This window comes from Erpetoichthys calabaricus, chromosome 7, assembly GCF_900747795.2.
Source record: "Erpetoichthys calabaricus chromosome 7, fErpCal1.3, whole genome shotgun sequence".
NCBI classification, from domain to species: Eukaryota; Metazoa; Chordata; class Cladistia; order Polypteriformes; family Polypteridae; genus Erpetoichthys; species Erpetoichthys calabaricus.
The window spans coordinates 198,301,956-198,324,103 of NC_041400.2; the positions used below are offsets into that span (position 1 = coordinate 198,301,956).

The window sequence follows — 22,148 nt, forward strand, 5'->3', positions numbered from 1 at the left end:
TCGTGAAGACGTTAAGGACGAGTTCTTCCGACCCTCTTATTACAATCAGATAATTTTGCCCAAAAAGCCACTTGACCGGCTGCACTGATATTTAAAGCTCTGCAGCTCCCACATACAAATGAGTCACATTTCAAAGTCAAAGCTTTTCAAAGTGGCTCATCGTTTCCAAAGATGGTCCTTTGAAATGCCAGGCAGTCCTTGTGGCCTCACTCCTCCACTGTAGTGGCTGTAGACGTGCTGGACAGCCGGTAATTTAGTGTGATGAAGGACAAGGAGGTGCCATCAATGACGCTTGATCCGTCGTCTTCCTGAAGCCTAAAGGTCGTGTCATGCTGGAGGCACACAGTCGTGAATGCCAATTACCATAAGACCTGATGTGGACGTGGTGGTCTCCTTCACCGAGCTCATACGAGGAGTGTAACAAATGCATCCTTGTCAAGTTGGACTCCAGCGTCCACATTGGGGGGCTTAGTGACTACGATGTGATAGCAGCACCCTGGCTTTGCTGGGAATCTACAAGTCATTGTGTTCAGTGGTTACTGGTATGCTTGGCAGAATATATAGTGAGTATCAGACTTGAGCACCACTAGGGGGCGCTGCTCCTTTCCCAAAATAAACTTCTGAACTCGGGGTGTCACTGTGACTTTTGACTGGGCACTACTAGAGGGCACTGTGCCATCCAAGCAAACCAGTTTCAAATGAAGGTTGTCATATATATATAGAGAGAGAGAGACCTTTGCCTGATATGGGCATCACTAGGGGGCACTGTACTTTCCTAATTAAAGTGTTCCAAACTAGGGGTGTCACAGTAACCTTTGACTTACATGGGCACCACTAGGGGGCACTATGCTTTTCCCACTCAAATACTTCCAAATGAGTGGGTCTTAAAAATTGGTTTAACTGACTTGAGTAACACTAAGGGGGCACTACGCTTTCCTAATTAAAATGTCACAGTGACATTTGATTGACTTGCACATCAGCAGGGGGTACCAACAGAAAAGTTCTAAACGAGGAGTATCACAAAGTCACCATTGGACTGACATGGGCACCACTAGGGGGCATTCCATATTTCAAAAATGAAAGGGTTTCAAACCAGAGGTGTAGCAGTTGCCTTTGACTGACAGGGACACCACTAGGGGGCGCTGTGCCTTTCCATTAAATGAGGGGTGTCATAGAGAAACACCTTTGATTGACTTGGCCACCTCCAGGGGGCACTCCGCCTTCCTTATTAAAGAGTTTCAAGCTAGGGGTGTCACAGCAGCACTCCATTGACTGACGTGGACCCCGCTATGAAGCAGTGAGCCTTTCCTAATTAGTGAGGGGCACCACCTTGTTTTACCACCTCTTTGCCCACTGGTAACGGGAGCCTCACTCAGGAGTTTCTTATTTTGGGTTTTGATGCCCACTTGAGTTGGCTTTGGATTATGGAAGGCTAAAGAAAGAACTGAGTGACCACACTGATGGTGCCTTCTAAACAGTTGCCCACCATCCATTTGTTCATTGACAGAAGATGCCTTATGGGGTCCTTAATTTTAAACACATTACAAGCAGCTTTAGAAACAGAAGTGATAATTTAAGATCGGGGTTGTGGTCCGTCCATGTGTACAGGGTGGGTCATTTCAAACCAGTACCACCTGAAAGAGTGAAGTAAGCACTGGGGGCCACAGGATGGCACCACCACCCATAAGCTCTGAGTCCCTTCAGTGGGGGGCACCTGACATGTCTAGTATAGTAACAGTAGAAGAAAACAAACAAGGCAGGTTTCACTGTCAAAAGGCGCTATATAATGTATGGACTGAAAAGAGACTTTTGAGGGGTCCGTGCCCTTCATGTCAGCTTGTGCCACTTTAACCTCAAACCTTTAACCTCATCCCACCCACCTCCATCCATTATATAATCCAGTTAAGTAATTCACTGTGTGCTGGGGACAGTCCTGGCAGGTTTTAGGACAGGGCACCAAACCGTCAGAGGGCACAGCACCCACCCACCTACCCACCCAGATTTGAGACGAAGTGACATTTAAAGTTGACACAAGCGCATGAACTGTCATAAAGTATAGGAAGATTAAGACAGTCTGCATGGGACAGTGGTGGGCACAGCTTATCAAGAGGGTCTAAAGCAGGGGGACTGGGCTCCCTTTACTCCTCCCTTTGTGAGAGTTGGCAGCCGTTTCTCGTCTGCTATGTGCCCTTCTTTGCCACCCTGCTGCCCACATCCTCAGTCACACGCAGGGCTGCATGGAAATGTCATTCAGCTCACAGTCTGTGGGTGGCGTCACACATCAGTGCTGCCCCGATATCCGCCCCGGGCATTCAAGTGGGCAGATCACATTGGCGTAACAGTTGGTAGGGTGCATAAATTTGATCGAATCAAAGCGGCAATGCAAATGAGGCTGCTGTGGCATGAAGAGGAGCTCTCGTGCATTTGCATGTCATTATGGCCTCTTTTGCATTTGTAAATGGACAGGCCGTGCGCCGCATATATATGACCACTCCGCCAGCACCTGCCACTCCGCTGCCCAGCATTTCGACGAGGTCTCGGGGGGTGAGATAAAGCGGACCAGCCTGGAAAAGCTCAACGCTCCACCGCCACTGCCCCAATTTACTGATGGAACATTCCGGCATCCTTACTGTTAGTCGACCAATGCAGTCCATCGGTGGAAATTCTCATTATATGGCGCCTTTTGTTCAAAGAGCAATGCACACCCGGTGGTCTCTTCAGGACTTCTACTGATAAAACGTTTGGGCCGCCGTTCATAAAACGCTACTGGGATACCAGAAAAATCAAACAGGCGCTGGGGTTTACTGGCATTGTGCATAAAGGGCACCTCGCTGACTGGAAAAGAAGAAGACTTGGAGAAGGTGGGCCTTGAAGTCTCATCATGGACCCTGAGGGTCACTCATTGCTCGGTCACTCTCAAGGTCACTCAGGCTCTCATAGAGGCCACCTGAAGCGCAGGGTAGAGGAGACTGTGGGGTCCACTGTGGTGTCATATGTCCATCCTACTGAGGGGCCCCTAATCCATAGCTTGCTGGACAGTAGGGAGTTGACAAGCCAATTAGGAATGGTGGTCAGTTGTGGGGGGCTACACATCCATGACAATACTCACCACCTAGACTCTGTTGGGCTGGCAATGCTAAATTGGCCCACTGTAGTGTGTGTGTGTGTGTGTCTTCACCCTGTGATAGACTGGCATTCTGCCCAGGGATTGTTCCTGCCTGGCACATGACGCTTGTTAGGTTAGCCACCAGCTCTCACATGACCCTGCTCAGGATTTAGAAGATAGATGGATGGATGTCATGTGATGATTTGATCGATCGATTGATTATATAGCACCCAATTCCCAAACCTCCACGGTTGTCCGCCTGAGAGCTGTTAGTTTGGATTGCCAGCACTTTAATTGTGAGCTGGCCATGAGGAACTGGTGCTGAAGCGGCTTTTCTGTGAAGTCCATAAGCTGCGGAAGAAATGTGAATATCGACACTGGCAGCCTGCCTACTGATGGACCGACACAGAATCTTAGGATATTTGCAGAGCTTTCTCACACACAGGATGTGAAATGCTGTCACGTTCAACCGGGCAGGATGACCTCAATGCTGAGTCAGCAGCGGTAAGAGCTGCCATTCCATCATTCAGATGAGCAGCTTCAGGGCAAGAGCCTGCCACAGCCTTCATTGAAGCATTCTTTCAAGGAGAGTGGACTTCCTCAAAGAGCAATGAAAAGATGAAGAAGACACTGGGAGAGCTGTGGAAAGCACCACTCAGTGGTGGGACAAGTCGAAGCCCATCTCTGCAACTCACTCAGACAGATGCACTTGCTGGGCTCTTCTGGAGAGTCTTGAGGCCAAGATTTGGGATCTGGAATGTCAGTTGCAACATCAGTTCAGGTAGGAAGACAACCAAGAGATGGCTGATCCATCTTTTATGGACTGTGAACTGTCTAAATGAGTCATAATTACAATAATAATAATAATTCATTACATTTATATAGCGCCTTTCTCAGTACTCAAAACGCTATCCACACCGGGAGGAACCGGGAAGCGAACCCACAATCTTCCACAGTCACCATGAAATGAGGGAGAATCCAGTGGGAGACCCCAGGCAAGCACCACTCCATAGTGCATTGGTGTGAGAAGTGGGATGGGTAGAAGCTAACTTGGTGGGCTTATCTGAGAGTCTTGAGGCCAAGAGGCAGTGGATGGCAACCATGGGCCTTTCTCATCTACGAGAGTCAATCGGGGCTGAGGAGGGACATCTGCAAGAGATAAGTGACCTGAGTGAAGCCAAAGGGGACAAGTGACAGAAGCCCTGGGTACTGACAGTTGAACATCTCCAAAGATAGATAGATAGATAGATAGATAGATAGATAGATAGATAGATAGATAGATAGATAGATAGATAGATAGATAGATAGATAGTGAAAGGCACTATCTGATAGATAGATAGATAGATAGATAGATAGATAGATAGATAGATAGATAGATAGATAGATAGATAGATAGATAGATAGATAGATAGATAGATAGATAGAGAGGTGAAAGGCACTATATGATAGATAGATAGATAGATAGATAGATAGATAGATAGATAGATAGATAGATAGATAGATAGATAGATAGATAGATAGATAGATAGATAGATAGATAGATAGATAGATAGATAGATAGAGAGGTGAAAGGCACTATATGATAGATAGATAGATAGATAGATAGATAGATAGATAGATAGATAGATAGATAGATAGATAGATAGATAGATAGATAGAGAGGTGAAAGGCACTATATAATAGATAGATAGATAGATAGATAGATAGATAGATAGATAGATAGATAGATAGATAGATAGATAGATAGATAGATAGATAGATAGGTGAAAGGCACTATATGATAGATAGATAGATAGATAGATAGATAGATAGATAGATAGATAGATAGATAGATAGATAGATAGATAGATAGATAGATAGATAGATAGATGTGAAAGGCACTATATGATAGATAGATAGATAGATAGATAGATAGATAGATAGATAGATAGATAGATAGATAGATAGATAGATAGATAGAGTGAAAGGCACTATATGATAGATAGATATTTTATTAATCCCAAGGGGACATTCCCACAGGTCACTAAGTGTAAGAACAGACAAACACAAGTAGGGACAGCAGAGCTTCAAGTGCAGGCACATTACCGGCGGTGGTGCCACTCTACTATCTGACCAAAGACCACCAGGTGGGCCCCCCCATCAAGTGCTGAGATACAATTACGTGATCTTTGGAAGGTGTTGCTTGTACTGTTTACTGGTGAGTCTCGGCCCACTTCAGGCAGTGAGTGACAGAAAACTGGGAGTCCACATGAAAGAGAGCCTGTGCCTTTGAAAGAAGGGGGTTGTGTCCCCAATAAAACAGGGACTCCTACCATCACCTTCTCAGTTAGTGACCCTTGTATTTATGCGGTGCTCACCCCCCTCAATCCACAGTAGTCTCAATGCACTGGAGGGCTGCCATGGTCACCGGTGTTGTCCCCAATCAGTTTCTTAATTGGCTTTGCCCGCACTAAAACCTGTCACGTAATCCTGTGGCTCGGTGGGACTCACACTCCGCCCTGTCGGACTTTCCTGGATTTGGAGACTCTCGTTGTCCACGTCCTCTGAGGATGCCGCCATTTTTGTAAATGGGGAGTCCATGATGAGCACACAGGGGTACAAACAAGCTGGCAGGGGGGCTCTTGAGTTTGTAGTCATTAGGTGTTTATTAGAGTTACGTTTTCAGATGGGATTTGTCCCCTGGCTTATTGTCGTCTTTCTCTTTTGGGTTATTTCTGTTGTTTTTGAATTTTTACCTTTCATTTTCGCTAACAGAATAATATGTATTTAGTTTCCATGTGGGCGGCACGGTGGTACAGTGGGTAGAGCTGCTGCCTCGCAGTTAGAAGACCCTGTCTGGGTTCGCTTCCCGGGTCCTCCCTGCGTGGAGTTTGCATGTTCTCCCCGTGTCTGCGTGGGTTTCCTCCCTCAGTCCAAAGACATGCAGGTCATATGGATTGGCGATTCTAAATTGTCCCTGCTGTGTGTGTGTGCGCCCTGTGGTGGGCTGGCACCCTGCCCGGGGTTTGTTTCCTGTCTTGTGCCCTGTGTTGGCTGGGATTGGCTCCAGCAGACCCCCGTGACCCTGTAGCTTGGATATAGCAGGTTGGATAATGGATGGATGGATGGATAGTTTCCATGTATTTATGTTGTGCTGTTTACTTTTGTTCCTTGGGTTGAAAAGGTGGGCGGGGCCCTGATGACATCACTGCTGAGGGGCCGTCCCCAGCATTTATAGTTCACAAACTGTCGAGGAGCTCCGTCAGCTCAGCTCAGCTTCTGTTCACTTTGACAATTTCAGCTTCTGATTATTACGTTTTATCTAATTTGGGTTTGTTTGCCTTAAGCCCACTCGTTGCCATTTTTCTTTGATTTGCTTGTTTTGTTCACTCCTGTTTTTAATTATTTTATACATTTGTTAAATGTGAAGCACACTATTTCATTTCTGTCTGCTCAAGCCAGAGGTTTACAGTCATCCTCTCCCTTGTGAATTTAAAGTATTTTGACCTGAGTAGGCCTTGAAGCCTGCCTTTTGAGTTTAGGATCCAGGCTGCCTTCTGTTATGTAAGAGCCCAGGTTTCTTCTTATTCTCCTTTGTTTATTTTAAAATATTATTTACATATATATATATTTATATGTTTATCGCAATCAAGTAGGTTTTTTATTAATATTGAATTGTGTTAGTGTCTACCTGTTATGCTTCAGTGTTCTCCCGTATTTCTCGTGTTCTGTGGGTTTGAAGCCCAAGAGGCGGGGCCACTGTGATGTCATTGCTGAAGGACCGCCCCTAGCCTTTATATCCTGAAGCTGATTCGTCATCAGCCCATCATTGCTGTCCTGGTTTTTGAATGTCACGTTTCACAATGGAATCGTTAGCTGCCGGTTGCCCTTCTTTGTTGTTTCTTTGTGGAATTTCAAACAGATTCTACATTTATTAGGATGTCCTGTCTGATTGGTGTCTCTAGCCAGAGGGTTGTGGTTTCCTTTCCCTAAAAAGGTTCTTTTGATTATTTTTGGGCCCCTAAAGTGAATGTTGAACTTTAGACATCTTCAAGTCTATTTAGGCCCATGTAGGACGACGCCAGCCAGTTGAGTTTGGGGCCAGGCTGCCTTGGGTGAAGCCTTTTCCAGCCCTGGCCTGGTTTTTGGGTCGTGTTTTTTGAAGGCCTCACATCCCTTTGGTTATTTTGGAGGCACTCATTCGTCTTTTGGTGGCAGACTTTGTGAAGTCCTGCTGTGACTTTCGTTATCTGGGTGCCTTTTTCACCATTTTGTGTGCCACAGATCACCCTGACATTTTATTAAAAAAATGAAGCTGCAAGTAAAAATGAAGAGTAACTGAAGAAGACATGAGGAGCTCCGTCTCTTAACCAACTCCATTAGCAGCCATAATTGGCATGAAATTCACCAACCTGCAGCCACCTGAGACTGAGACGGCACACTGAGTATGGCGGGCACCGCCATACATGTTAATGTTGTGTAATGCGTGACAACACGCAGCTCTCACTTTAATGGAGCAGTGGAGTGAAATGTGGCAGTCGGTGACAAACAAATGAGGAAAGTGAATCAGCAGAACGTGCCAATTGCACTTGCTGCGTCTGCCCACCTGGCACTGCCATCGAAGCACCTAACTTATATAGCGCCTTTAACAGACGGCTGCACCACAATCATGGAAGTGACAGCTTACTGAAGGGGGACTGGAAAACTTCAAAAGTCATCAGAAATGATCAGCCGTTGCCATCTGAAGACTTCCATAGAAAATGAATGTGGAAACGGGTCTTCAGCTGTTAATCCTTGAGCATGGGAAAGGCGCTATATAAATAAAATGTAGTATTGCTAATATTTTATTATTATTATTATTAGCTGTCATCAGGACTTGAAGTCACCCAGTTCAGGGATTTGGGAAGCTGGAGTGGGCTTACAAGGCAGGAGCAGACATGGCGGGGACGTGTGCCACACACACACACACACACACACGTGAGAACAAGACAAGAGCGGGCCGTTCATCGCCTGCCCCATCCACTTAATTACACCAAATAAAAATATTAAGTGGAGTTTTGAAGACCCCTAAAGTCCCCCACACTACTGCGTCTCACACACACACACACACCAGGCCAATGTCCTCCATTGAATGAACACAACAGCAGGTCTCTGACAGTAAAGGCCTTAGGAACGTGAAAGACTCACAGAAGGAGCTGAGCGTAAGTCCAAGTGCGCTGAAGACCCCGTAGCTACTGGGCACCAGACCAGCACACTAGCACTCACCACAGTGCCTTTCACAGGTTGTGTTGTGCCAAAGCGCGGACCTCAAGTGCGGCTGCCAGGACTGATGAGAAAGTCGGCCGCACGTCAAGAAGGCAGAAGGCCAGAAAGACAAAGAGCCGAAGATGAGAAGGGAACCGGGAGAGCAAAAGAGCTTACTGCACGGAAAAATGACAAAATGACAGGAGCGGAGCTCATCTCTCATCGGCTCCATCACTAAAGGGTGGCAGATAATCTTCACAGACACCAAGTCAGCTGGAGGCGAGGGGACGGGGACGGCGGGAGTGTGAAGGTCACCGGCAGGATAATGGAGGCCTGCTGCCCGAGGGGCGGCGAGTTTCAAAGTGCTGCTGGTGGAGTCCGGTCAGCTGGGGGACCTCACAAGGGATGAAGGAGCGGCGCGGCGGTGGGGCAAACGACAAACCTGCCTGTCCAAGTAATCGAGCAGACTGGCAGGGAGTGGAGTGCGGTGGTGACACTATGTGACCGTCATCGAGTCACTTCACCTGCCTGAGCTCCCACTGGAAAAGCAAATGAAATGTGACACCATACAGTATATTGTAGAGCAACGGTGACGAGAACAAGTCATTTACCCTGACAATCTTGTCACCAAATGACATCAAGTTGAGATCTGAAGGTCCACAATGCCAACACCCCACCACTCTACGTGGGCACATATTAAATGTGCCGGTGGTCCTCTACTTGATCAAAGACTCTCTAACATTTGTGCAGAATTTGTTCTTTACAAGTCTCAGCCGTGTCCCCGTGGACAATAAATTAACAGCTGGCAGGTCATGTTGGGGAGCAGGCACTGGTACAGGGCGTCACGTTACCCACCACACGACGAAACAGCTCAGGATCCTGGTTGGCAACCCCCAGGGACACACAGCCCAGTCCCACCCTTTGGTATTGACCCTCCATCTACTGCAGGAAGGTGTTATGTTGGCCTGGTCTGGCCACTCGGGTCCTCAACAATGACCTGGGTCACCCTCGGGTAATCGCGCCACATGGCCGTAGTGCCGTAACTGGTGCCCCCTCACAATGCAGGTCATGTGACACAGTCACACCAGCAGGACCTGAGGACCCTCTGGAGAGACCCACATGAAGGAGTCTCAGGTCACTGGATGGTGTCCATGTCTCACAAACAGGTGGCACCAGGACTCTAAAGACTTGGACCATCATCCTTTTGCAGATATCAGGACCACCACACACCCCTTTAATGTGACCTCATGATCCCCCACCCCCCCCCCCACCCCATGCTCTCCCAATCCATCTACTGACTTCATAGGAAGAGTCACATGAATGTCACTGCCAAGGTCACACTCTCCACAGACAGACCCACTGATGTGCCCAAGTGGTCATTAAAGGCCTGGATGTTGGTTTGTGTCAGGACCTTCGCAAGCCCAGACCCTCAGAGTCCTCACTCAGTCTCTCAAGACCCCCGATCAGAGCCCCCATTTAGTCCGTGAAGATCACAGCATCATCAGCAAAGTCAACACCAGTGAGTCTCTCTTCACCAACAGATGCCCCCCAGCCGCTGGACCCCACAACCCCCCCCCAACACCCACTCCATGCAAGGACTGAACAGAGTAGGAGCAGAACAGACCCCTGACGGACCCCAGAATCAACTGGGAAAAACACAGAAGGTCTGCCTCCACTCTGCACAGCACTCCCAGTACCAGCGGACAGGCCGGCCAGGACATCCAGCAACTTGAGGGGATCCCGTGAAGTCTCAGAGTGTCCCACAGGGCGGCTCAATCAACCGAGTCAAACGCTTTACGAAAATCAACAAAGGCGGCCAAGAAGGCGCTCCATAAGACCCCTCAATGCAGTCGATGGCAGTCCTCTTAGGCGTAAAGCCAGATGGCTCCGGTCGCTAGCAGGTGAGCAGGTGATCACGGATTCTACGGAGGACCACCCTAGTGAGGACCTCACCCGGCACCGAGAGCAGTGTGACGCCCTGTAGTCACCTCAGTCCAGGTGACCAGCCTTCCCTTTCCAGTTAGGGACGACGAGTCCCATTGTCCACTCAGTTGACACTTGATCATTTTAAACCCTTCAGTCCTGTCTGCTCTCACACCAGGGGTCCCCAGCTCTGGTCCTGGAGGGCCGCAGTGGCCGCTGGTTTTCATTCTAACCCTTTTCTAAATTAGTGACCAGTTTTTGCTGCTGATGAACTCCTTTGCCTTTCATTTTAATTGACTTGTTTTTTGAAGATTTGTTCCCTTGAAGTTAAGTGATGTTAACACTCATGGATTCTTGTTCTTCTGAAGACAGACACACACCATGGGTGACAGATTAGGACACCGAGATAAGAAGTCTGGTTGCACGCTTGATGGAAGAGTATCGCTCGCCGATTGTAGTCCGTCAAAAGTTTGCAGGGCGAGAGCCACCAAGCCGTTTAACGATTCATCATGTCTATACAAGGTGTGAGAAGACAACTGGCCAGGAAATGCAGGACGGCCCAGAACAGGTAGACGTGTCGTGCAGTAAGCCATTAAAATCGACCAGACAGTGCAGTTTGGAAACAGGGAATCCAAAAATCTTGACATGAGTCCTCGCACCGCCCCATCTTGTCCGTACTGTTCGTACTTATCTTGAGCAGACCTTTCCAGGTTATGGCCTCCACAGTCCCCTGATTTGACACCCTGTGATTTCTGGTGAAGGAGCGCATGGATAGCAGCAAAGACAGAATGCGGACTGTGGTATCCTGTACTCCTCACGAGATGTGTGTCCGGCCTTTAAATGGCACTGCTGGCTTGTTGGTGTGTGTGTGTTGAACGTGACGGCCAACAGGCTGAGACAGTCCAGTAAATCATCTCACACAAATGAAGTCTGTTTGGTGAGTAGACTGTTTCCGCCATTCAAATGTTAACATCATCATCACCCTGTGTGTGTAAAACTATGGACTGGCTGTGTGTTTAAATACAAATCAATGGTACAAGCCTCAGACTCCTGGCAGCAGTGCCCGTCCTACAGCCTGGTGGTGCCCCCTGTCTGAGGAGCCTGGCACTGCTCATTGAGACTTCACCAATCATAGGATCCAAATCAGACTTGAAGGGCCACCACCATCTGAAATTCACTTTGGTTCTTGTGCTTAATTTGGGTTCCTCAGAGCTGTAAATTATATAAGGTGGATCTGTAAATAGATGGATGGATGGAGGGATGGATGGATGGATGGAGTATTGGATGGATGGATGGAGGGATTGGTGGAGGGATTGGTGGATGGATGGAGGGATGAATGGAGGGATGACTCACTACTGTCCCTATGGTGTGACTTTGGAATCTAGTGGGCAGTTTAATTCTGATCTGATTTCAGAACATCTGAAATCCAAACGATTCTGATCTTCTGCCACAAGCACACCCTTAGCAGTCCATTTCAAGAGGTGGATGATAAAAGACTTTACTCCTAATTTGGATCTTACAGTTTAAACTGCCATCAGACATAAACCCCGATGCTAATGTCAAACACTGTTGATGCTCCAAGTTTCTTCCATACCTGCTTAAGCTCACCAGGCCCATGAACTTCACCTTCACAGCTTCCCTCCGAGTCTCGGCCTGCGCTTGACATGAAATCAGATGGACTCGGTCAAATCCAGGCAGAGATCCGGTGAGACTGAGAACATAAAGGATGGCCTTCATTGTAAGAGAAAAAGAAAATGGAGACAATGAAGATCCACTGGGGAATGTGAGTCATGGAGGGGTCAATGCTGGGGCTGCTGCTCTGCTCTTTGTCATTTCTAGATAAGAAGGCAGCAGAGAAGGTTTTATTGAAAAGTGACAGATTAGCAATCAGGGCGAGATTAAGACGAACCTGCGGTCAGGAAAGACTTCACATTTATTAACACTAGAAGAGCAGACAGAGATGTCCACAGTCAACTTAGAAACACCCTCGGGCTTCTACACCAACCAGCAAAGCCAGTTTGGTTTTGTGTGTCCTGCAATGGGACTGATGAGCCCTCCAGGGGTATCTGCTGCCCTGCGCCTGATGAGTCTGGGGCAAACTCTAAATGGGATGAGTGGGTTAGACAATGGATGGATGGATGGATGGATGGATGGATGGATGGATGGATGGATGGATGGATGGATGGATGGATGGATGGATGGATGTGTGTGTGCTGCTGACGCCCAACTCCCTTAAAGTCCCTCTTCAACAAAGACACAGAGAAGCAGACAGATGCTCACTTAAAGCAGAGGCGACTCTAAGGATGTGGAGGACTCAGCACCTTGGATTCTGACTGTGTCTTAGAAATGGCAGGTGATGTGCTGACTTGGGTTGAGTGGCCCTAAAAGAATTAAGCGCTGAGCTTCCTTTGTCTTTCTGTGGGATAGTCATGCCATAGAATTGAAAGGCACTATATACAAGCAGCGGCACGGTGGCGCAGTGGGTAGCGCTGCTGCCTCGCAGTTGGGAGATCTGGGGACCTGGGTTCGCTTCCCGGGTCCTCCCTGCGTGGAGTTTGCATGTTCTCCCCGTGTCTGCGTGGGTTTCCTCCGGGCGCTCCGGTTTCCTCCCACAGTCCAAAGACATGCAGGTTAGGTGGATTGGCGATTCTAAATTGGCCCTAGTGTGTGCTTGGTGTGTGGGTGTGTTTGTGTGTGTCCTGCGGTGGGTTGGCACCCTGCCCAGGATTGGTTCCCTGCCTTGTGCCCTGTGTTGGCTGGGATTGGCTCCAGCAGACCCCCGTGACCCTGTGTTCGGATTCAGCGGGTTGGAAAATGGATGGATGGATATATACAAGCATAGAGCCACAAGAAACAGTCTGAATAGAAAAGCTGCAGACTTATTGATGACAAACTTGAGGCTGCTGCAGTGACACTCATGGGACAAGGCTTTTCTAGGATCTTCGTTCCCGTGACAATCATTTAAAACAGTTAAAGATAAATGACAGTAAACTGGATAACGGGCGGTGAAATGGATGGATGGACAAACAGATGGATGGATGTGTGTGCTGCTGACGCCCCACTCCCTTAAAGCCCCTCTTGATCAAACACACAGAGGAGCAGACGGACGCTCACTTAAAGCAGAGGTGACTCTAAGGATGTGGAGGACTCAGCACCGTCCGCTCAGATCCTGATGCTCTTTATAGATGGCAGGTGACGAGTCGGGTTGAGCCAAGCTGTTACAACTTGAGCCCCTTTTTTTGTGAGGATCTTCCATTGACAGTGAAAGGCGCTATATACAGTGATGACAGTTTACTTGCTCATGGAAACCCAAAGAGCAGTTTCATAGGACAGCCAGTCACTTGTTGATGACAAATGAGGACACAGTGACACTTTTGGGATGATCCTTCACTAATATCATTTTTCAGGGAGGCTCACATGGGTGACATCGGACTCGATGATGGGCTGCTAACCTAACGTAACCACGGGAGCAGACTTGCTCTTTTCTGCTAATGACATGTATTAGTCCAGTCCAGGACATGGTACCGTGAGTAGGGCCATCTTTTACGCCCCAAAACAAGATCCAATGTGTGACGCGTTAGGCTGCTAGGGGGACGCGCTTGTCCTGGAGGGGCTTTGCTTCGACTCTCACCTCACGTCTGCCGTTTCTCGCTCTTGTGTTTGGCTGCCGACGAGGGAGATGAGAACAGCTGCTCTGGACGCAATCCCTTTGGGAAGATCACGAGATGTCTGGTGGCCAAGGGGCCCACAGCTGCTCAGTCCAGCAGAGCCCGTGGCCCAATTCAGAGTGAGGAGTTTGAAATGAATCCTGAGCCCTGTGGCTTCCCCTCCGCTCGAGTGAAATGTTATTTATTTATTCCCAATAAGTAAACGTGAGCTAATAAGACAAATGTTCTCTCTCTTCTCTGAACATTGACATTAAAATTCTTCACCAAAAAAAGAAGAAGAAATCAAAGCTTCATTCTCAAATGATTTATGGAGTGGAATTTTAAAAAGGAATGAGCAGTGATGTGGGGGGGGGCAGAGAGAGAGAGAGACGTCTGGTGGGATGGTCACCTCAAAGGAGCCCCGACCACCAGGGCCTGACAGACAAAGCAGGGGGGCCGCATGGACATCAGGGTCGGCCTTGAACTCTTCAGGCAAATGTCACTTGGTACATAAAACGCTCGGCGCTCAGACATCAAAAGTAACGGGAGTCCGATTTGAAATTTGAATTCTCAGTTATGGTCCACACTGGCCAGCTGATCCAATTTGAAAAGCTACAATCCTACCAGCTACACGACTGGAATGGCAGCCTCAGTAAGGAATTTCACGGTTTTTGTTTTTTATTTTTAATCGCACTTTTCACACTTGGCTCACCACCTCCAAAGTTGGCCAAACTGTAATCCTGCCGACTACACCATCTGTTGTCAAAAATCTCAGCTTCTTGACTTCAGTCTTGTCGTGTGTCTGTCCAGCAGGGGGCGCTAGCTCCCTTGTTGGAATGAGTTCTTTTATAATTGCGGTGTGTTACATAACCTGAAACTATACAGATATAATACCCCCAGCCCCCCTTAGTGATATGGTGGTAAGAAATCACATAAGAGAAAATAACTTCGCTTTCTTTAATGTCGATTTACGCAGCATAACAGACAGGGAAGCCATGACAAGAAGACTAAGACCGAAGTGGGAGCTCGATGTAGACAGGCTGCCAAATCCGACAATGGCAGCCTCCACACAGAGGTCTTGTCATGGCTTCCCGTCTCATATGCCACATAAACCGTCATTAAAGAACGCTAAGGTATTTTCTCTTATGTGATTTCTTACCGCCGTATCACTAAGGGGGAGGGGGGGGGGGGGGGTCGCCTCTTATTTTATATCTATTTAGGTTCAGGTTACTTAAGATGGCACAATTGCAAAATGAACGTATTTCCAGGTAGCGAGCACCTCCTAGTGGAAAACAGTGTGACACCACCATAACATCTTGGCTTGCAACCCCAATTTACCCAAATATGAAAAGCTACCCTCCTGACGACTGTGCCACTTGTTGTTACTCCTGCCAACTTCACTCTCTGTTAGTAAAGATTCTGGTGTGTGACGCCGCTAGAAAAGCAACATCAACGTTATTTGTTTTTTAATAGCACTCTTCACATTTGGCTCACAGAAGCCAATCAACTCCCTTATGAAAACCTGCAATCCTGCCGACTACGCTATCTGTTGTCAAAAATCTCAGCTTCATGAGTTCAGACTTGGCATGTGTGGAAGTTTCACCCCCGTACAAAGACAGACACCAGATGTCCAAAATCACACACGTTTCTCTTATATCACACCACACAAGGCCCAATTAGCCAAACTCATTCCCTTGTTTTCTCTCTCAAGTCGTCTGCCGCCTTCACCCCATCATCCTTCTTCCTCCCGACCCCGGCTCGTCTAATGGATTGAGGCGCCCCCTCTTGCAACACCCAGGGGCTTCCTGATGATCCTCTGACGACAATTCCTGGTGTGGCAGAAGAGCCACATGAAGCACTCCTGGTCTGCCTGGAATCTCTTCCATTTGTGGAAGAAGTGCTGCAGTCCTGGGCTCCATAATTCTCCAGGCGCCCCCTGGCGGTGGCCATGGGCACCAACAGGGACTGAGCTTCTAAGCTCTGATCCCATGGACCCCATGCAGACCAGGGAGGCTGCCCTCTTGTGGCCCAGGGGAGATATTGTCCCTCTCCCAGTCCTTCCAGGTGTCCCAGCTGGGCAAGATCCCCAGCCATCCGCCACACATGTAGCACAACCATAATATCAACATCCGTGAGAATTTCCATTTTTTGGTAAAAATTGCACTCTACACACTTGGCTTGCAACCCCAATTTATCCAAGTATGAAAAGCTACCATCCTGACGACTGTGCCACTTGTTGTTACTCCTACCAACGTCTCTCTCTGTTAGTAAAGATTCTGAGTTAAGACGTGGCGTGTGACGCCACTAGAAAAGCAACACCAATGATAAGGCGTATTTGTTTTTTAATAGCACTCTTCACATTTGGCTCACAGAAGCCAATCAACTCCCTTATGAAAACCTGCAATCCTGCCGACTACGCCATTTAGTTGTATTAAAGGTAGTTGTTAAGGTGGAGCTGCACTCTGATCCAGGCATGAGATAAAAAGGAGTCAATGGCAGCAGGTAGCCTTCACCTTGGGTCAGCTGGAGCCTCAAAGGGTTAGAAAGGTTTAAAGATTTAATTTTCCTGCCTTGTGCCCTGTGTTGGCTGGGATTGGCTCCAGCGGACCCCCGTGACCCTGTGTTCGGATTCAGCGGGTTGGAAAATGGATGGATGGATATATATATATATATATATATATATATATATATATATATATATATATATATATATAAATAAAATAATAAACATTTAAAAATCACAAAATAACAGGAGATGGTTAACAAACACAGTTTGCTTAATGACACTCAAAAAACAATTAATAAAAGGAACAAATACAATTAGATGAGACTAGAGCCAGGGGTGGGACCCCAGCTGAGCCAGAACACCTGGTGGTCAAAGTGTGTATTGCTGCCCCCCAGGCGGCCCTTTCAATCCTGGCCGACACTCCACAGTTATGGGGACAATCAGAGTATCGGTGTCCACAATGTAAGATGTGCCCAGCACACTCTTCTATTTTGGTAGAATGTCCAGGGTGGGCAGCCAGCTTGGCCATCAGCCTGGTGACCTCATCTGTTCTTATTTATATTTAACCCTTCCACTGATTGATGGCCACATCCTCGTTCTCATGTGACCGGACTGGCATTGCCATGGCTGTTAATGTTGATCACATTGGCATGTTCACCCGTGAGGTCCCCCCAGGTTTGAATGGTCACATATGTACTGTAAGTGACGTCAGGTTCAATGGCTAGTGTAAGCTAAATTAAGGGCGCTATATCAAAAAAAAAACTTAAAATCTAAAGTCTGATGTCTCTGCTAAACTGTGACATAAAGCGGCTGCAGGAAGTACCAGTTACTACATCAGCGGTCTGTTTATTTCCTCAGTGATTTTATAATATATTCATCTTAGATCAATATAGTCTAATAAATAAATAATCTGATTTTAATATAATTGTGTTGAATTCCAGTTACATATTGCATCCCCAGAATCCTTCCATGCAGATTTTGGCCCCCTAGTGACTCCTCATTGCCCCCATTCACCTCTCAGTGGGCTTCCCCATCACTGTGCCCATTTCTCACATCACTGCCCAACGTTACTTCCTCAATTTCCCTCTTAAAACCTCAGACCACTTCAAACCCCACCACATCCTCACCAATATTAATACATAAATAACATTTCACTCCCACTTAGGGCGAGACCACGGAGCTCTGGGCTCTGCTGTCTCAGGATTCATTTAGAACTCCTCAAACTCCACACTAATCACTGCAGAAAGTTCCAGAATATCCACAGAGAAGCCCTCCCTGGTGAAGGTGTTCTTATCAGTGCGCCCCTAGTGGCCACACGTAATGATACAAGCAAACGAGCCTTTGTAGCCCGACTTCCCTCATCAGTTCTGCATGGAGCTCAGGTTACTTTGTGCTGAGATTTCTGTGCCCCCAGGGTGCCACTTTGGACCACACGGCGAGGCATCTAAAACCGTGTTGCTTTATGAGTCATCCACGCTGCTGGTGAATGCGAGTCTTGAGGGGGTTTCATGTTTGCATTTACTGTGCAAAGTCAGCCCAGCGCTCTGCCATGTTCTTATCTTTATGTGTGTATCGGTAACTTTGTATTAATAGAATTTTTGTGTTTGCACCCCTGAGGCCTGACCTTTTCAGAGAGCACCCCCTCCTAGGTCAGCTTGAACGCCAATGTCTGACCCAAGTGACCCTCCTGTAAGCAAATCCTCAAAAAGATCATGGATTTTATAAAAAAAAAACAAAAAAGAGCGGAGTTGTAAAATAAAAATAAATAAATAGTGAAACAGCGCCACCCAGAGGAGGACATCTGAACCAGGACTGAAATAGTTAAACAAATAAACAAACAAATAAACAAACAACTAATCCTCAGAATCAGGCCGGACCTCCGCATTAACCCCCATTCTATGTGAGAGACTCCACTCATCTCCTGGATTCCTGATATAATTCCGCAGGATGCAATGTGTCACTTCAGGTGCCACCGAGTCAAAGTGAGTGAAGCAGACCCTTGCAGGCTCTCCAGTAAGGCATCCAGTTTGTTGTGATTTGAGACCCCAGTCCTTCACGTCATTACACTCATCCTAAGCACCAACAGAATTCTTTTATGGGTATCACTGCCCCCCACATCACCTTATTATCAACATTTGCATGTGAGTGGGTGTCCCTCTGCCAGAAAGACCCCTGCCAAGCCCACCCCTGTTCACTTGAATTCATCTTCATCTGAGATTTAATTTTATGATCTATGAATAATAACACTGGCACCCAGCTTTGAACCCTATGCTAGCTGGGATGGGCTCTGGCAACGCTTATGACACTCCACAGGACAAAGTGAGTTAGAATAATGAATAACGACAGAGTGGGCCGCAGGTGAGGACCACCGGATAAAAACGACACAGACAGCTAAAGATGAAAGGCTTTACACAAGAGAGACAAGTAAGGCACTATAAGATAGATAGATAGATAGATAGATAGATAGATAGATAGATAGATAGATAGATAGATAGATAGATAGATAGATAGATAGATAGATAGATAGATAGATAGATAGATAGATAGATGTGAAAGGCACTATATAATAGATAGATAGATAGATAGATAGATAGATAGATAGATAGATAGATAGATAGATAGATAGATAGATAGATAGATAGATAGATAGATAGATATGAAAGGCACTATATAATAGATAGATAGATAGATAGATAGATAGATAGATAGATAGATAGATAGATAGATAGATAGATAGATAGATAGATAGATAGATAGATAGATAGATGTGAACGGTGCTCTATAAAAGTGCATCATATAATACATACACAGATCAGAGATGAAAGGCACTATATAATTGACAGACCTATTTGGAAGTCGCTGTGAATTTGGGTGAAATTGTCCTTCAATCAGCAAGTGACCTTCTCCTTAAGGACGTAAAAAGCCCCCATGGCAGACTCAGCCCTGTAGGGGGCGCCAGTTCATCCCCGGCCAAGGAGCTTCATAGCATATCTTCTTATAGTTGATGAGCTGGAGAAGCACACAACTAATGTGCCCCCTACAGACCCCCAGTTGCTGTCTCTGTGTCCATCTGGCAGGCGTGGGCACCTGGCATGGCACATATCTGTCCACGGCGTCTGTTTGCTGCAAACACTTCGACGATCCCTGGATTGCACATCGATGAGAGCGTCAGCCATAAATTGTGATTTCCATTACGGCTCTGAGCCGTCTGTCTGCTGGCCATGCTGGACCAGACACAATGTGAATAAAGCTGATTGATGGGTGTGAGGTGTGCTCGGCTGCGATTAGATTTATCTCTGGTCCTGAGTTGCTAATAAGCCATTGTGTTAATGTTGGTCAGCGTTTGGCCATCCAGTACGCTCTGAATGACACCGAGGTCAAGGCACGCGGGTTACATAAGAGTCATGAGACGCCATTAAGGTGATCACACTGAATTAATGGCCGATGTGCCACAGCTAAAGAGCTCACTGATGAGGAGGACTGCGACTGAGTGACAGCAAATATGGAAAAGGACGCATTAATGGAGGGTCTCTGACAAACAAATGAGATGACGTCTGTAATAACAGAAGAACATCTCATCAGCCAGGAGAGCACGTGTGTGTGGCAGCGTGTGGCATAGTGACACTCTTGACTTCCAGCTGCAGGGCCTTGAGTTCAAAACGTCTCACCTGTCACAGCCTTTCTCTGAGGTAAGGTGTCTATAAAACGAATTTATCCCTGACGTAGCCCACTCAGCTCAGACATCGGTGGGCCCCGTTCTTCAGTAGATGAGTGGACAGGCAGGCGCTCCCATAGCTTGTGCCTTAATGCCAACTTGAACCCCTGGCCACTCACCCCATCCCCTCTCTTTCCTAATAACCTGCCCACCTCTACGTTTGGCTGCAGATCTTCCATTGATGCCATCAACTGCTCATCTGAGAGAAGCCCCTGACTAAACCCCAGAGCCCCCCATAATGTGCCTAGCACATCATTTTTGTTGGGTGTCTCCTGTCCCCCCCGAGTGCCACTCAGGTCACATTCAGGTCATCACTTCAAATTAGACCAATGAGTCCAGTGAGCTCCTTAACCCTCACATCAGTTATAGAAATCAATACGCCCCACTTTAATTCTGACTCACTTGTGGTCGAAATCAGAGGGTCTCTGGTGGGCACCTTGGCAAGCGTTTAGCAAGGTGAGGAGATTTGTGGTGAGCGTCAGCCACTTGTTAACAGCGGAGCCCGTTGTGCGAGTTCGCAGATGAGCGCCATCACTTCTCCACCTCTGAAAGGGGGTCTGCGCAGTCGCTGGGCACGTGGCCTCCTCTCCACTTCAGGGGGGCTTCATGAGATGTGCAATATGAAAGGTGCACACTAAATGGACCCTCAGGACGCGGCCAGTTACAGTCCAGCGAAATCGGCAGTGCAGCAGTTAAAAGGTGAAACTGAGCAGACACACTTGTGGCTTTGCTGAGATTTGCTGAAGAACAACTGGAGGCCCAATGAAATGAGAAGATGAGACGAGCGCCGGTCACGTCACCTGTCACATCATCATCCTCATCAAAGTGACAGCAAGGGGGATCATTTGTCACTTTATTGAAGGGGAAATATCATACCTGCTTTTGGCCACACCCCTTAGTTGACCTCAAACATCCACCTCTCTGGCTCCACCCCTTTTCTGACTTTCTGGCGCACTCCACTTTTGACTGTCTGTGCCTTTGGCCACACCCCTTAGTTTAAACTGAACCACGCACATCCTTGGCCACGCCTCTAGTTAAAGTTGAACCACACACATTTTTGGCCACACCCCTTAGTTAAAGCTGAACCAGGCAATCTTTGGTCACGCCCCTTAGTTTAAACTGAACCACGCACATCCTTGGCCACACCCCTTAGTTAAAGCTGAACCAGGCAATCCTTGGCCACACCCCTTAGTTTAAACTGAACCACACACATCCTTGGCCACACCCCTTAGTTAAAGCTGAACCACACACAACCTTGGCCACGCCCCTTAGTTTAAACTGTACCATGCACATCATTGGCCACACCCCTTAGTTAAAGCTGAACCACACACAACCTTGGCCATGCCCCTTAGTTTAAACAGAACCATGCACATCATTGGCCACACCCTTTAGTTAAAGCTGATCTGCGCACATCCTCGGCCACACCCCTTAGTTTAAACTGTACCATGCACATCATTGGCCACACCCCTTAGTTAAATCTGTAGCAGGCAATCCTTGGCCACACCCCTTAGGTAAAGCTGAACCACACACAACCTTGGCCACGCCCATTAGTTTAAACTGAACCATGCACATCATTGGCCACACCCCTTAGTTAAGCTGAACCAGGCAATCCTTGGCCACGCCCCTTAGTTTAAACTGAACCATGCACATCATTGGCCACGCCCCTTAGATAAAGCTGAGGAGAGAGAAACTCACAAACCTCTGGTCCCAAAAAAGAAATAAAAACTTTACAAAGTAAAGAGTTTATGAAAAATGAGCACCTAAAAGGAAAGGCGAAAACAAAGAGCAAGAAACAGGAAGACAAGCCAATCATTGCAGAAAGAAGCAAAGTGACCTTTCAGCTGTGACTGGGGGTCTTTAAGGCTGGAGCTCCAAACATTCAACTGAGGACATGGAGTCAAAAAATGGGAACCCCAAAAATACAAAACATCTGTGACCTGCCAGACCCTCGTGATGTGGTGGCCCCGCCTCCTTAGGCCGTAACTGCAGGAGATGAGGCACACAATGCCACAATAATTAATAAACACA

General features: G+C 47.3%; 2 protein-coding genes across 2 annotated transcripts in view; both read right to left on the reverse strand.

Moving 5' to 3' along the window:
- Nucleotides 1–22,148, reverse strand: part of lingo2 (leucine rich repeat and Ig domain containing 2) — a 595,644-nt gene that overhangs the window by 493,181 nt on the left and 80,315 nt on the right. The window lies entirely within an intron of this gene.
- The window catches only part of LOC114655011 (uncharacterized), an 899,220-nt gene that overhangs the window by 331,407 nt on the left and 545,665 nt on the right, over nt 1–22,148 (reverse strand). The window lies entirely within an intron of this gene.